Raw genomic sequence first — 16,428 nt, forward strand, 5'->3', positions numbered from 1 at the left:
TACTATGACCTCACTATAGGACCTTCAGGAAGTCACTTACTTCTCTACAGTAGAAAAATCTTCATCTGAGAAATTATGTGGCCATTTGCAGCAGTTATATGCCTCTGACTGTTAGAACTGGGAGATAAATGCAGTTTCCAAAACTGCTCTCCAAAACCATCTCACATCTGACATTAGTGGGGTTTCTTCCTTTAGTCTGTCCTTCCCTCCTTTTAAAGAAATATTTGGAATGAATTGAGTGGAAGTCTCCTTAGAAATGTTCTCTCTGGAAAGTGTCAAGTTTAGGATACATTAAAATGACATTTTTGTTTGTTTGGTTTTGGGCTACACCCAGCAGCACTCAGGGTTTATACTCTTGACTTTGCACTCAGAAGTTACTCCTGGAAGACTCTGGGGGACCATATGGGATGCTGGAATCAAACCCAGTTGGCTGCATGCAAAGTAAATGCCTGACTCACTATGCTATCACTCTTTAATTTTGAATTGAGAAGACTGAAGTCTATTCATGATGAGTGTTCTATACGTTGCTCAAAGTTAGATAGCAAGTAAATGATTTTTTAAAGATAAATCATGATTGTCACTCTGTTTTGTACCTATACCCCTCAAGATCTATATTTCACTATCTCCTCCAATACCTAATAGATGTCTCTATCTACTAATAGACATCTAATAAATGTCAATACTTAGTAGATGTCTCTATCTACCGTGCCAGTATTTTGGTAGGTCACAGTTCCTAGACTATGCTACATAAACACACCACTTACTCGTGTTTTTACTTTAAATTGGCTCATATTTTCATCCAATTTTATTTTTAAAATATTTATATTACTAACATAAACAGAAAAATAATAGTAATGATGTGTGCCATATGAAAGATAATGTAATCATTTGGTACTTAAGTGGCAGTAGAATTTTGTTCCTTAAACTTTGTTAAACTGTCTTTTCTGATGCCGCCTTGCTTATAAAATAATAAGATGCCAAGAGTCATTTTCATTAAATATTAAATGCTTCATGAATTTGCAAGTTGTCTGCCCAGGGACCATGCTAATCTCTGTATCATTTCCATTTTAGTATAATTTCTTCCAAAACCAGCACAGGATATCACATTTTTAAAAAATTAGAAACCAGTCCCCCCCAACCCTTCGCATCTGTGAGGTTTCCCAGGGTTTCCCAGGGCGGCTCAAGGTAGGAGACTTTCTGCCACCTCTGCCCCTCCCCTAGCCAAGTCTGTGAGGTTTCCCAGGGCAGAATTCGCCAGGGGACCTCCCACTGCCTCCACTCCTCCCCCAGTTGTGTCTGCGAGATTTCCTGGGCGGCATTGGCCAGGGGACTTTCCGTTGCCTCTGCCCCAACACTGACAACTTCTCTGAGGTCTCCGGAGCCCCCACTGGGATGGGCTAGGAACTACAGACGAGAAGGGTTTCTGGCAGGCAGAGGCCTGGAGGAGGCGGAGCTCCACTGACTTCCAGATAGGGGAGGAGGGCAAAGGAGCTAGGCTCAACAGCGCCCCCACCATTGTGGCCAAGAGAAGTACTGCACTGGCTGGCAACAAGAGCGGGGAACACTAACCAGGCTCCCACTAGAGGACACGCTAGAGGCCAAACCTCAGCCAGCCCATCCAACAGTCCCACCCAGAGCTGCAATCCAGAGAAGGGACCCAGCCCCACACCTCAGGGAGCAAAAAAAGGCCGAAATCAGAAGGCACTACTCTCCAAGCCACACCAATAAATGCAAAAAATCATGGGTAAACTGAGGAGGACCCTAATAGCTGGAAATACAGAGAGAACCCCTACTAAGTTCCCAAGTCCACTAAAATGCACAGATCCAAGAGATGAAGATTTAAAAGCAGCCATGAGAAAGGAAATGCAACCCATGGTAAAGAAAATGAGAGAATCGCTAGCCATTGAGTACAAGAAATCCATGGAGGAACAAATTAGCCAAATTAAAGAAGATCTGATACAGAATATGAGAGACTCCATACAAAAGGAATTAAAGGAATTAACAGACACCATAAAAAGCCAGATGAGCAGAATCACAGAGATAGAGAAGCACATAGTAGTACTGAAAGGAAAAGTGCAAACCAAAAATGACCAGGAAACCAACAAGGATTTAAGAGGCAAGACACTGGAAGGAAAAGTCCAGTACTTAATGAACAAAGACAAAAGAAATAATCTAAGAATTGTAGGTATACCAGAAGGGGAGGAAACAGGGAAAGGGGAAGAAAAAGTAGTTAGGGAAATAATAGCAGAAAACTTCCCCCACCCTTTGGAAAGAGGACGCCGTGCAAATCCAGGAAGTGAAAAGAGTCCTTAATAAAATAGATCCTAATAAACCAACACCAAGACATATAGTAATCCAAATGGCAAAAATAAAAGAAAAATATGAACTCCTTAAAATAATCAGGGAAAAAAAGAACCTCAAGTACAAAGGAAGGGACATAAGAATCAAACCAGATCTCCCATTTGAAACAATTCAAGGAAGAAGACAGTGGAATGAAATATTTAAACGACCAAATGAAAGAAATTTCCAGCGTAGGGTACAATACCCACAAAACTGTCATTCATATGGGATGGTAGCCTAAAAACATTCTCAAACAACTTGCAGTATTTGTGCAAACAAAACCGATCCATAATGACCTATTCAGAGACGAACTACACAATCCAAACCCTCGATTGTAAAAACAACCACCCTACACAACACAACTGCACAACAGCCCTCTCTGTCAATAATCTCCCTAAATGTTAATGGACTAAATTCTCCCATTAAAAGACACATCGTAGAGAACTGGATTAGAAAACATAAACCAAACTTTGGCTGCCTGCAAGAAACACACATACAAGTACAGGACAGGCATAGGCTTAGAATAAAAGGATGGAAATCAATTGTTTAAGCTAATGGAAAACAAAAAAGAGCAGGGACAGCCATTCTTATATCAGACCAAATTCCATTCAAACTCGAGAAAATGATCAGAGACAAAGAGGGACACTACATACTAATCAGGGGAACACTAGATCAAGAGGTGCTAAACCTGATCAATATTTATGCACCTAATGTAGAGTCAGCAAAATATGTGAGGCAGTTGCTCACTAATCTGGAGAAACACATGAAGGGGAATGTGATAATAGTAGGAGAATTTAATAATCCACTATCACCACTGGACAGATCCAGCAGACAGAAAGTAGCAAAGAAATAAAAACCCTAAATGAAAAATTAGAATATCTAGGGCTAATAGACTTATATAGGGCCCTCCACCCCCAGAATAAAGAATATACATTCTTCTCAAGCCCTCATGGAACCTTCTCCAGAATAGACCAGGTCTTAGGATACAGATCTAACCTATATAAGACCACAAATGTAAGGATCATTAGAAGCACCCTATCAGATCACTATGCAACAGAGGTCAAAATTAACTGCAAGAAGAAGCAATGGAGAAAAACTAATACCTGGAGATTAAACAACATACTGCTCAACAAAAGCTGGATTAAAGAGCAACTCAAGGAAGAAATAAAAAAATTCCTTGAGACAAATGATAATGAAGAGACAACTTGTTAAAATTTGTGGGACAAAGCAAAAGCAGTAATAAGGGGGAAACTCATAGCAATACAGGCCTATGTCAAGAAAGAGGAAAATGACAAAATCAACAGTTTAAAGGATCATCTCAAGGAATTATAACAACAGCAGCAAAGAAATCCAACCACAACCAGAAGGCAAGAAATAGTAAAAACCAGAGCAGAAATATACAACATAGAAACTAAGAAAACAATACAAAAAATCAATGAGACCAGAAGTTGGTTTTTCAAAAAAATAAACAAGATAGACAAACCACTGGCAAAACTCACCAAAAAGAGAGAAAACTTCCACATCAGAAGGATCACAAAAGAAAGGGGAGAGATTACAACAGAACCCCCCAAAATACAACATATTATGAGATCATATTATGAACAACTATACTCAGTTAGGCTAGAAATCAGTAGAAATCGAAAGATTGCTAGAAAATTACCATCTTACGAGACTGGAAAAGGAAGACCTAGAAAGCCTAAACAGACCAATGACTTCAGAGGAAATTGAAGATGTAATTAAGAAACTCCCTAAGAACAAAACTCTAGGTCCATATGAATTTACAGGTGAATTGTACCAAACATTCTGAGAAGACTTACTACCACTTTTCCACAGGATATCCCAAACCATCGAAAAAACAGGAATCCTCCCCAACTCCTTTTATGAGGCTAATATCACACTCATTCCCAAAGATGGCAAAGACACCACCAAGAAAGAAAACTACAGACCAATCTCACTAATGAACATAGATGCAAAGATACTCAACAAAATCTTAGCAAACCGAATCCAGCACTTTACCAAAAAGATCATACATCATGACCAAGTAGGTTTCATATCAGGAATGCAAGGTTGGTTAACATATACAAATCAATCAATATCATACATCACATCAACAAGAAAGACAAAAACCACATGATCATATCAGTCGATGCAGAGAAGGCGTTTGACAAAATCCAACACTCTTTCATGTTGGAAACACTCAGCAAAATAGGTTAGAGGGAACAGCTATCTATGAAAAGCCCACAGCCAACATTATCCTTAATGGTAAAAAACTAGAAGCATTTCCACTAAACTCAGGAACTAGGCAAGGCTGTCCACTTTCTCCACTCTTATTCAATATAACCTTAGAAGTCCTAGCAATAGCAATCCGACAAGAGACGGGAATAAAAGGAATCCAAATTGGGAAAGAGGACCTCAAACTATCTCTTTTTTTCAGATGATATGATGATATACATCGAAAACCCTAAAGAGTCCACAGTAAAACTCCTAGAAACAATTAACCAATACAGCAAAGTGGCTTGCTACAAAGTCAATACACAAAAAACAGTAGCGTTTCGCTATACAAATAATGAAGCTGAGGAGAGAGAGATTAAAAATACAAATTCATTTTAAATAGTTTCAAAAAATATCAAGTACCTAGGAATCAACCTTACAAGGGAAGTGAAGGAACTATACCAGGGAAATTTCAAAACACTTCAGAAAGAAATTGAAGAGGATCTAAGGAAATGGAAGAACATCCCCTGATCATGGGTAGGTAGAATCAACATAATCAAAATGACTGTCCTACCCAAAGTTCTATATAGATTCAATGCAATCCCCATCCAAATCCAGGCATCATTCTTTCAAGACTTAGAAAAATCAATCATAAAATTCATCTGGAACCACAAAAGACCCAGGATAGCCAAACAGATACTGAAAAATAAGAAACTGAGTGGCATCTCTTTACCTAACCTGAAGCTTTACTATAAAGCCATAGTGATCAAAACAGCATGGTACTGGAACAAAAACAGAGCCTCAGACCAGGGGGTTAGAACAGAATTTCCAGACACAAATCCCTAGATATACAGTCAAGTAATATTTGACAATAGAACCAAGAACTTGGAATGTAACAAAGAAAGTCTCTTCAACAAATGGTGTTGGTACAACTGGAAAACGGTCTGTAAGAAACTGAAAATTGACACATACCTCACTCCTTACACAAAAGTCAACTAAAAATGGATTAAAGACCTTGAAATTAGATCAGAAACTATAAAGTTTATTGAGGAAAAATAGGGAGAGCACTCGGAGACCTATATATTAAAAAGTTTTCAAGGATGGAACACCAATTAGCATCAACCATAAACAAATGGGATTACATCAAACTAAGAAGCTTCTGCATAGTAAAGGAAACCCAACTTAAAACAAGAAGACAGCTAACTGAATGGGAAAAATTTTCGCACTCAACACATCAGATAAAGGGCTGATTACCAGAATATACAAAGCACTCAGAAAGCTGAGTTCCCCAAAACCAATTAAACCCATAGAAAAATGGGAAGATAAAATGAATAGACACTTCTTCAAGGAAGACCGAAAGATGGCCAACAAACACATGAAAACATGCTCACCTTCACTCATTATTAGGGAAATCCAAGTCAAGACAACAATGAGGTACCACCACCTTATACCAGTGAGGATGGCTCACATCAAAAATAATGGAAACAATCTGTGTTGGCGGGGATGCACTATGAAAGGCACTCTCACCCACTGCTATCCAACACCTATGGAGAACAGTCTGAAGAGTGCTCAAGGAACTCAGAATTGAGCTGCCATTTGACCTAGCAATTGCTCTCCTAGGTATCTACCCCCAAGTCGGAAGGACATTCATCCCAAAGTATGTGTGCACCCCACTATTTATTGCAGCACTCAGTATAATAGTCAAGTCTTGGAACCAACCTCAATGTCCAACAACAAATGAGTGGATCATTAAGATGTGGTATCTATACACAATGGAATACTACATGGCAGTCAGAAATGATACAATCACAGACTTTGCAGCAATGTGGATGGACCTAGAACATATTATGTTAAACAAAGCAAGCCAGAGATGAAAGATAAACACAGAATGATAGCACTATTCTGAAGTACCTAGAATATATACCAGATATACAACCAATACCCCATGATTAAATAACAGAATGTAACAGGATAGAAACTTCAAACACTGTAATAATCACCATATACTGGGGAGTAGAGCCCAAAACAAAGGGAAGAGAAACAACACAAAGCCTGACTACACATTATATCATAAAGAAACCAGCAACAGCAGAAACAGCAGCGTAGAGAAAACAGGTATGTAATTATTGTTTTACTACAAAAGCTCATATTAATTTACTAGGGATCTTCTACAGGATTACAGGTAAAGACTATGACAGGAAATTAGTGAGTCCAACCGAAACATTTCAAAACATTATATTTCAATGCCTTAACCATACCACATTTAAAATAACCTCTCTGTTTTTCTGTCCATAGGGGTTCCTGGATAATAAGGGTGAACATCCTATGGTGGTACCTCAGTGCTCAGTCACACAAGGCACCTTACTCTGCTTGAATCATGAAAATGGCCAGATAAAACTCTTTAACATACCCTTTATCTCTAGATTATGCCTTCATTTAGGACCTGAAGCACATGACCAGCCAGATCACCGAAGCAACACCGTGACCAACAGATTTTTACCACAGGGCCTAAGCATCGAACACATTCAACCAAACTAACATGTCCTTGCTCTTATACCCTCTCTTCTCATTACTTCGTATTTTTGTTGTTGTCATTCGATTGTCAGTTTGTTTTGTTTTGTTTTTCCTATTTTTTCTTCTTGTCTCCCTCTTCTTCCACCTTCTCCTCACTATCATCAATTCAATCTATGTCAAATAAAAACCACACAGTTACCTCCTTTATAGAAAAGGAAAGCTGACATATAGGGTGCTGTGGACAATACTGCTAGGGTAAACACCTATATAGATAGACCTTACTAACACAATGGTCAGTACTTGAGACACGAAACCTATACATATACAAAAGTTGATCTATTAGTTTCATTTCCTTAAAAGTACTATACTTAGTATTCAATACACCTCTTGCCCTCCTCACCTCTCTACATTAATATACACCTACGCTAACTTCTATATGTTTATATGTGGATAGGAGCACACAGAGATAGGAATTCTCCTTAAGGGACAAACCTAAACCACAAACAACCCATACCTATACCCTATATAACCCCTCCCATATACTATTCCCTCTCCCTCCTCCAGAAATCCGACTATCCCTTCACCCCTCAACCCCACCCCCGATATCCCCACCACATTATAACTCTTCACCTTCAGTTCTTACTCCATCAGGCATCAAGACTGACCTCCTACCCCAACGAGCCAGTACGCACTACCCAAGTGAAGATACACCCACTCAAACTCTCACCTCGTTCTCGGCAATAAAATACAGCCAACACCCCGACTGACCCATGCAGTGTGGCCCTCCTAATCACCTCTCCCTAATGTGGAGTGTGGCTTGATACCAGAACTAGCTCCAAAGGACCCTCACTGCAAGAACTCTACCCAAGATCTCGCTGCCTGGACCCCACACCTCACAAGGAAATCTCAAAAGGCAATGGGAAAGCCTGTACTTTCACCATAAATATAGACCTATATAACACTACCTCTATTTCTCCCCCAAATGTAATCTCCTGTATCACTTTCTCCCTTTTTCTTTTTTTTAATTCTTTTTTCTTTTTCTTTTTCAATACAGAGATTTTATTTACCATTTAGTCACAAAACATAAAAAAATTAAATTGAAAAGTGGGATGATATAAATACAACAGCAAATAGGCACTTTCCTTCCTTTTAGCTGACCTTAGTTTGATGCCAACACTACATATGGTCCTCTAAGAAGTTCCAGTAGTGAATCTTAGTGCAAAGCCGAAATTAAGCGCTGAGATTTTTTTTTTGCTTTTTGCCTTTTTTGTTTGTTTGTTTGTTTGTTTTGTTTTTCCTTTATCTTTATTTAAACACCGTGATTACAAACATGATTATAGTTGTATGATTACAGTCATGTAAAGAGCACCCCCCTTCACCGGTGCAACATTCCCACCACCAATTTCCCAGATCTCCCTCCTCCCCACCCCCCTACACCTGTACTCGAGACAGGCTTTCCACTTCCCTCATTCATTCACATTGTTATGATAGTTTTCAGTGTAGTCATCTCTGCAACTGCACTCATCACTCTATGTGATGAGCTGCATGTCCTGAGCTGCACCTACCAGCCCTCATCTCTCTTGTCTCTGAGATACTGTTAAAAATGTCCTTCATTTTTCTTAAAGCCCATAGATGAGTGAAACCATTCTGCGTCTTTCTCTCTCCCTCTGACTTACTTCACTCAGTGAAGTACAAGTACAAGTACCTATTTTACAAGGTACTGACAGAACTATACAAGAAAAAAACAACTAACCCCATCAAAAAATGGGGAGAAGAAATGAACAGACACTTTGAAAAAGAAGAAAGGCAAATGGCCAAAAGGCACATGAAAAGATGTTCAACATCACTAATCGTCAGGGAGATGCAAATCAAAACTACAATGAGGTACCACCTCACGCCACTGAGATTGGCACACATCACAAAAAAGGAAAACAAGCAGTGCTGGCGGGGATGTGGAGAGAAAGGAACTCTTTTTCACTGCTGGTGGGAATGCCGTCTAGTACAACCTTTATGGAAAGCGATATGGAGATTCCTTCACAAACTGGAAATTGAGCTTCCATACAATCCAGCTATACCACTCCTAGGAATATACCCAAGAAACACAAAAATACAATACAAAAATCCATTCCTTACTCCTATATTCATTGCAGTGCTATTTACAATAGCCAGACTCTGGAAACAACCAAGATGCCCTTCAACAGATGAGTGGCTGAAGAAACTGTGGTACATATACACAATGGAATACTATGCAGCCATCAGGAGAGATGAAGTCATGAAATTTTCCTATACATGGATGTACATGGAATCTATAATTCTTTTTTCTTTTCATTTTTATTCTTGTTCGTTTTTTGTTTGTTTTTGTTTTTGTTTTTGTTTTGTTTTAGTTTTTGTTTTTTGATTTGATTTGTTTTTGCTTCTTTTGGGTCACTCCTGGCATCATTCGGAGGGTGCTCCTGGCTCTATGCTCGGAGATCGCACCTGGTGGACACGGGGGACCATATGGGATGCCGGGATCTGAGCCACTGTCCTTCTGCAGGAAGGACAGACACCCTGTCTCCATGCTATCTCTCCCGGCCCCCCTTTATTTCTTTAATTGCGTCTTTTATTTAATCTTTTTTAAAAAGAAACTTTTTTCTTTAGTTATGTGTGAGCATATATATTCTTAGTTTTTATAGGGTGTCTGTTTTCTTCTCTCTCCACCCCCAAATCCACCAGCAATATAATATAGCACCACTTCTTCCTGCAAAGACATTAAACAAAGGGGAAAATTTACGTGTAAAAACAAGCTCTTATCTACTAGAGATAAGAACTCATACTTGTTTACAACACAGGTATATCTCCCACCCTGAACGTATGTCATGTGGAAACAACTTAGACTCCAGGGAACTAGACACCAACCGTCCAGCCTTGACTTCTGGGTCCCAGATATAGAAACTACAGAGTGCTCCACAACAGCTCCACTGCCAAATCCTTTCTAGGGTATTCATAATGCTGCTCTGACGCCAACATGTGCCAGTTCTTAATTGATAACCTGACAATGAGGAAATGGGAACTACTTGATCTAAGAGCAAGTTGTCCTTCCTCATCAGCCAATGATAAGACAAAATCAAAAAATATGTCACCCTTTGATCTGTGGAAAACCCAAGATCACTATATACAGATGATTGGTTGTTACAACCAGGACTGGACAGTACACATCCAGGGACCAACAACAACAACAACAGCAACAAAAGCTCTAGCCTAGCTTTTGGTCTACGATCAGTTCAATAAACAAGATCTCCAATTCCAGAGGTCTGACTGAGACAACCGCAACTGAATGGGTCTTCCGGAAACATAACTAAAGACTTTATCCCAGGCTCCATCCTAGGAGCAACATAATAACCAAGACCACCAACTACAGAAGAAGGATTATAACGACACGAAAGAAGCAGAACTGCTAGAACCACAAAGAAAGACTTCATCATAAACTCCATTCCTTGGGCTGCACTGTCACCAAGATCTCTAGATACAGAGGTCTGATTTTACCATCCAAGACGAAGCAGAAGTCTTCCATACACCACGAAAGCACCGAGGGGAGAGTAAATGATCATGGCAAGGAGTCTATAGTTAATCCCATGACAGTATACTTCAGGGATGGAGAAACCCTGTATCTCCTAAGCCAAGGGAATTCCCTCTATAATATCCCCAATAGTTTCTGTGCCTATGCAAGAGGGAAAAGAAAAGAAAAAGAAAAGCACAAAACAATCATTTTCCACATATTTATTTATTAATTGATTGATTTTTTGACAACTTTATTTTGGTGTAGATATTGAAGTTGATGTCTTCAATATTATTTTATTTTATTTTATCTTATCTTTCTCTTTATTTTTGCACTCCGGTATGACTTGATTTCAGAACTGAGACTATTATGTGGTGCTTGTTTTTACTGCTGTAGTGCTCACTGGATATTAATTTGAAATTTTTTCTGTATTGTTGAGGTGTTTCAATTACCTTTTACACAATCCTCTCTCAAACAGAGGTTGAAAGCCTCTGGAAGGACTCCGCCCATTTTCAGCATATTTGACTTCCATTTTTTTCTTATTTTGTACCCCAATCTATTGCTTTTCTTTCCTTCAAACAAAACCACATAACTCAATTTATCTAGCTCCACCTTTTAAATAGAGGGAGAAACAAGGGAGGGTACCAGGACCAAACAGATATATGATCACTATTAGTAAGCTAGACAAAGAGGGGACCACCTACTTTAGCAGCCCAGGGGGTGATGGTGGGGTATATGGATTGCAAAAAGGGAACTGGGATGGGGGGAGGACAAATTTGGTGATGGGTATTCCCCTGATTCAATGTTAATATGTACCTAAAATACTACTGTGAAAGATATGTAAGCCATTATGATCAAAATAAAAATTAAAAACCAGTGGCCTAGATTTTTTTTTGGCTCATAAGTATAATGATCGGGAGTTCACACATTTGTGTGATATGTGCCCCTCTTAAATCTTGTTAGGACATGGACACATTATCCTTCTGTCATGAAAAAAAAAGAGTGACCTAAAATAAATGTAATTATCAAGATAAGGAAAGCCAGGGCAATGGTACAGTGGAAGGGCATTTGCCTTGCATGCCGCTGACCCGGGACAGAACTGGGTTCGATCATTGGCCTCCAATATGGTCAGCCAAACCTGGCAGAGTGATTTCTGAGTGCAGAGTCAGGAGTAACCCTTGAGAACCACCAGGTGTGACCAAAATAAAAAACCAAAAAATACATTAACAACTTAAATGAAAGTATGATATATTAAATTATTAGGAGGAAATTATTACTATTATTGCTGTATCTTCCCTGCTCAAACAGTTTATAGAAAAGAGAGACAGTCTTTAAACCAACCCTTCATTCTCAGTAAGGTAAGTTGATCCTCTGGAGAGGTTGTCACTACCGCATAAATAGAACTCAGGTTAGGAAAACATCACAGGTTCACACAGCTTGTTAGCTTTGTGATATCAAAATAGCTTTAACATCTTACGACATCAAAGATTTCTCTCTCTCTTAATGAACACAATTGATGCCCTCTGTAATTTTTGTAAGGATTAATGAGGACCCAAGCACATAATTATCATAAACTGCAGAACACCAGGAAATTCTCAATGTTTTTGACTACATAGTAAGTTCATTTTCTTCTTCATTCTCTCCTCTTTTGGAGTGGCACCTTTCAGCATTTTTGTCATATAAGTCAAAAGTAAAAGACAGGATACTTTAGTCCACTTTTATCCTTTTTTCTTAGAAAAGGACATTGAGCTATATATAGAATTAGTTGAAGTTAAATGTCTGATGTCAAGCTGGATTTCCTGCTTGGGACATCAGGCGGGGAAAAGACACGAATCTAAGCCTGCGCAGAGGGGCCCAACTGTGAGTGTGAACTGTAAATATCTGTCTACTGTCCTCTTGTGTGAAACTCTTGGGAGTGGGGCAAAAGAGGCTCCATCAGAGCACGGCCGCTCCGCTTCGCTACGCGGCCGTGCGCTCCTTCTAAGAAAAGAACACCATTGCAACAATAAGAAAAAATCACAATAAGAACTGTGCTATATCAGAGAAGCAAGCATTTCTCTCTGGACTGTCTTCTCTGTTGCATGCTCGGGCCTAAGATTTAACCCAGTGTGAGGCTTCATCCACGGAGGACTCCCCTCCCTTAGAGGCAAGTCAGCCCATCCAGAAAGGGAGGAGCCAGAGGAGTGTGCTGCCTACATCATATAGACAATGAATACCACCACAACACGTAGAAAAACCCACAATACAAGTGTGACAATGGGGAAACAACGCAGGCCAGCATCAGACATAGAGAATGAAGATGACAATTCTGAGGACCAGATAATGACTGAACAACTAATCAACCTCTCAGATAAGGACTTTAGACTAGCAATATGGAAGGTTCTTAACAGACTCCAAGAAACCATGGGTCGAGTTGAACAGAACACTAATAAGAACCAAGAAAATATGAAGGCAGAAATGACAAAACTCCAAACTGAAATAACATGTCAACTAACAGGACTGAAAAAGTCAGTAAACGAAGTGAATGACAAAATGGATAAGCTCTGGGACAGGGTATCAGAAGCTGAGAATAGACTTGGTGCTGTGGAAGATGAGATACATAACAATTCCATACAGCAGGAGAGATTGGACAAAAAACTTAAAGCAAATGAGCAGACAACGGAAAAATTAGTCAAAGAATGGGAACAGATGAAAATAGAAGTCTATGATAAGATCAACAGAAACAGCTTAAGAATCATTGGCGTCCCAGAGACCCAGGAAGAAAATTCCCAGGAAGAATCAATGGTCAAGAACATCATTAAAGAGAAACTTCCAGAGCTAAAGAATATAGGTGATCAAATCCTGCATGCTCGAAGAGTACCAACCAAAAGAGACCCCAGAAAAACCACCCCAAGACACATCCTAGTCACAATGACAAATCCCACAGATAGAGACAGAATTCTGAAAACAGCAAGATCAAAAGGGGAAATTACATTCAAGCAAGCATCCTTGAGATTTACAGCAGACCTGTCACCAGAAACACTCAATGCCAGAAAGCAGTGGTGGGATATTGTGACAAGACTGAATGAAATGAATGCTTCACCCAGAATACTATACCCAGCAAAACTCACTTTCCGGTTTGACGGAAGAATACATGGTTTCACTGACAAAAAGCAGCTCAGAAACTTTACAGACACAAAACCAATCTTAAGAGAAAAACTGAAAGACCTAATTTAAGACAAGACTAACCAAAAGACACCAAATTTCGATATAAAGATGGCATTAAATCCCAGGACAATTCTTTCTCTCAACGTCAATGGTCTAAATGCACCAGATAAGAGACACAGAGTGGCTAAATGGATCAAAAAACTCAATCCAACCTTCTGCTGCCTACAAGAAACACACCTGAATAGTCAGACAAAAATAGACTCAAAATAAAAGGCTGGAGAAAAATCATCCAAGCAAACAACACCCATAAAAAAGCTGGAGTGGCCATACTAATATCAGATAATGCAAACTTTATACTCAGGAAGGTTGTAAGGGACAAAGATGGACATTTTATATTAATCAAGGGGTATATAGAGCAGGAAGAATTCACTCTCCTAAACATATATGCACCAAATGAGGGGCCAGCAAAATATTTAATACAACTGTTGACAAATCTGAAAAATAATATCAATAACAACACAATAATTGTGGGGGACCTTAACACGGCTTTGTCAACACTGGATAGGTCAACCAGACTGAAACCCAACAAGAATATACTAGACCTGAGGAGAGAAATGGAAGAAAGAGGCCTAGTGGATATATATAGGACACTCCACCCCCAGAAACCTGGATACACATTCTTCTCCAATGTACATGGGACATTCTCCAGGATAGACTACATGCTGGCACATAAAACATATCTCCATAATATCAAGAGGATAGAAATTTTGCAGACTACCTTTGCTGACCACAAGGCTCTGAAATTATTTGTGAATTCCAAAGGGACTCAGAAGAAAAACATTAACACCTGGAAGTTAAACAGCCTCATACTCAATAACCAGTGGGTCCGAGATGAAATCAAGGAGGAAATCAAAAGGTTCCTGGAAACAAATGACAATAAAGACACAAACTATCAGAACTTATGGGACACAGCAAAAGCAGTACTGAGAGGAAAATTTATAGCTTTGCAAGCACACATCAGGAAGGAAGAAGGAGCTTACCTGAGTAGCTTAATGACACAGCTAATAGAACTAGAAAGTGCTCAACAAAAGGACCCAAAAATAGGAAGACAGAAGGAAATAACAAAGCTGGGAGCAGAAATCAATGAAGTGGAAACCCAAAAAACAATCCGAAAGATCAACGAAAGCAGAAGTTGGTTCTTTGAAAAAATAAACAAGATAGATAGACCACTGGCAAACCTAACAAAGAAAGAGAGAGAGAGAAACTTGATAACTCGTATTAGGAATGAAAAAGGAGAGATCACTACTGATATGACAGAGATTCAAAGGGTAATCAGAAACTACTTTGAGAAACTCTACGCCACTAAAAATGAGAACCTGGAAGAAATGGATAAATTCTTGGACTCTTATAATCTTCCACGGTTGAAGGAAGAGGATGTAGCATATCTAAACACCCCCATCACCATTGATGAAATCAAAACGGTAATCAAAGGTCTGCCGAAAAACAAAAGCCCAGGCCCAGATGGATTCACTAATGAATTCTTTCAAACTTTCCAAGAGGAACTACTACCAATCCTGGCAAGACTCTTTCATGAAATTGAACAAACGGAAACACTTCCAAATAGCTTTTATGAAGCCAACATCACCTTGATACCTAAACCAGACAGAGATGCTACAAAAAAAGAAAATTACAGACCAATATCGCTGATGAATGCCGATGCAAAGATCTTCAACAAAATCCTGGCAAATAGGATTCAATGCCTCATTAAGAAGATCATCCACTACGATCAAGTAGGTTTCATCCCAGGAATGCAAGGCTGGTTTAACATCCGTAAATCCATCAACATCATACACAACATCAATAACAAGAAAAATAAAAACCACATGATCATATCAATAGATGCAGAGAAAGCATTTGATAAGGTCCAACACCCATTCTTGATCAAAACTCTCAGCAAGATGGGAATGGAAGGAACCTTTCTCAATCTAGTTGAAGCCATCTACCACAAGCCAATGGCAAATATTATCCTCAACGGAGAAAAACTAAAAGCCTTCCCTCTAAATTCTGGTACAAGACAAGGCTGTCCTCTCTCACCACTCCTATTCAACATAGCACTGGAAGTACTTGCTATAGCGATTAGGCAAGAAAAAGATATCAAGGGAATTCAGATAGGAAAGGAAGAAGTCAAGCTCTCACTGTTTGCAAATGACATGATACTCTACTTAGAAAACCCTAAAGACTCCACCAAAAAGCTTCTAGAAACAATAGACTCATATAGCAAGGTGGCAGGCTACAAAATTAACACACAAAAATCAATGGCCTTTCTATACACCAATAGCAATAAGGAAGAAATGGACATTAAGAAAACAATCCCATTCACAATAGTGCCACACAAACTCAAATATCTTGGAATCAACTTGACTAAAAATGTGAAGGACCTATACAAAGAAAACTATAAAACTCTGCTCCAAGAAATAAGAGAGGACACGCGGAAATGGAAACACATACCCTGCTCATGGATTGGCAGGATTAACATCATCAAAATGGCAATACTCCCCAAGGCATTATACAGATTTAATGCTATCCCTCTAAAGATACCCATGACATTCTTCAAAGAAGTGGATCAGGCACTTTTGAAATTCATTTGGAACAATAAACACCCTCGAATAGCTAAAGCA

General features: G+C 39.2%; 1 non-coding gene and 1 pseudogene across 1 annotated transcript; one reads left to right on the forward strand and one right to left on the reverse strand.

The window, feature by feature from the left end:
* Positions 1-993: 993 nt before the first annotated feature.
* On the reverse strand, positions 994-1,092 carry LOC126004921 (uncharacterized; annotated as a pseudogene).
* Positions 1,093-11,488: 10,396 nt separating this feature from the next.
* On the forward strand, positions 11,489-11,592 carry LOC126005334 (small nucleolar RNA U13). Its single transcript, XR_007494468.1, has one exon. It is a non-coding gene; the product is annotated as a small nucleolar RNA U13 (small nucleolar RNA).
* The last annotated feature ends 4,836 nt before the right edge of the window (positions 11,593-16,428 follow it).

This window comes from Suncus etruscus, chromosome 3, assembly GCF_024139225.1.
Source record: "Suncus etruscus isolate mSunEtr1 chromosome 3, mSunEtr1.pri.cur, whole genome shotgun sequence".
NCBI classification, from domain to species: Eukaryota; Metazoa; Chordata; class Mammalia; order Eulipotyphla; family Soricidae; genus Suncus; species Suncus etruscus.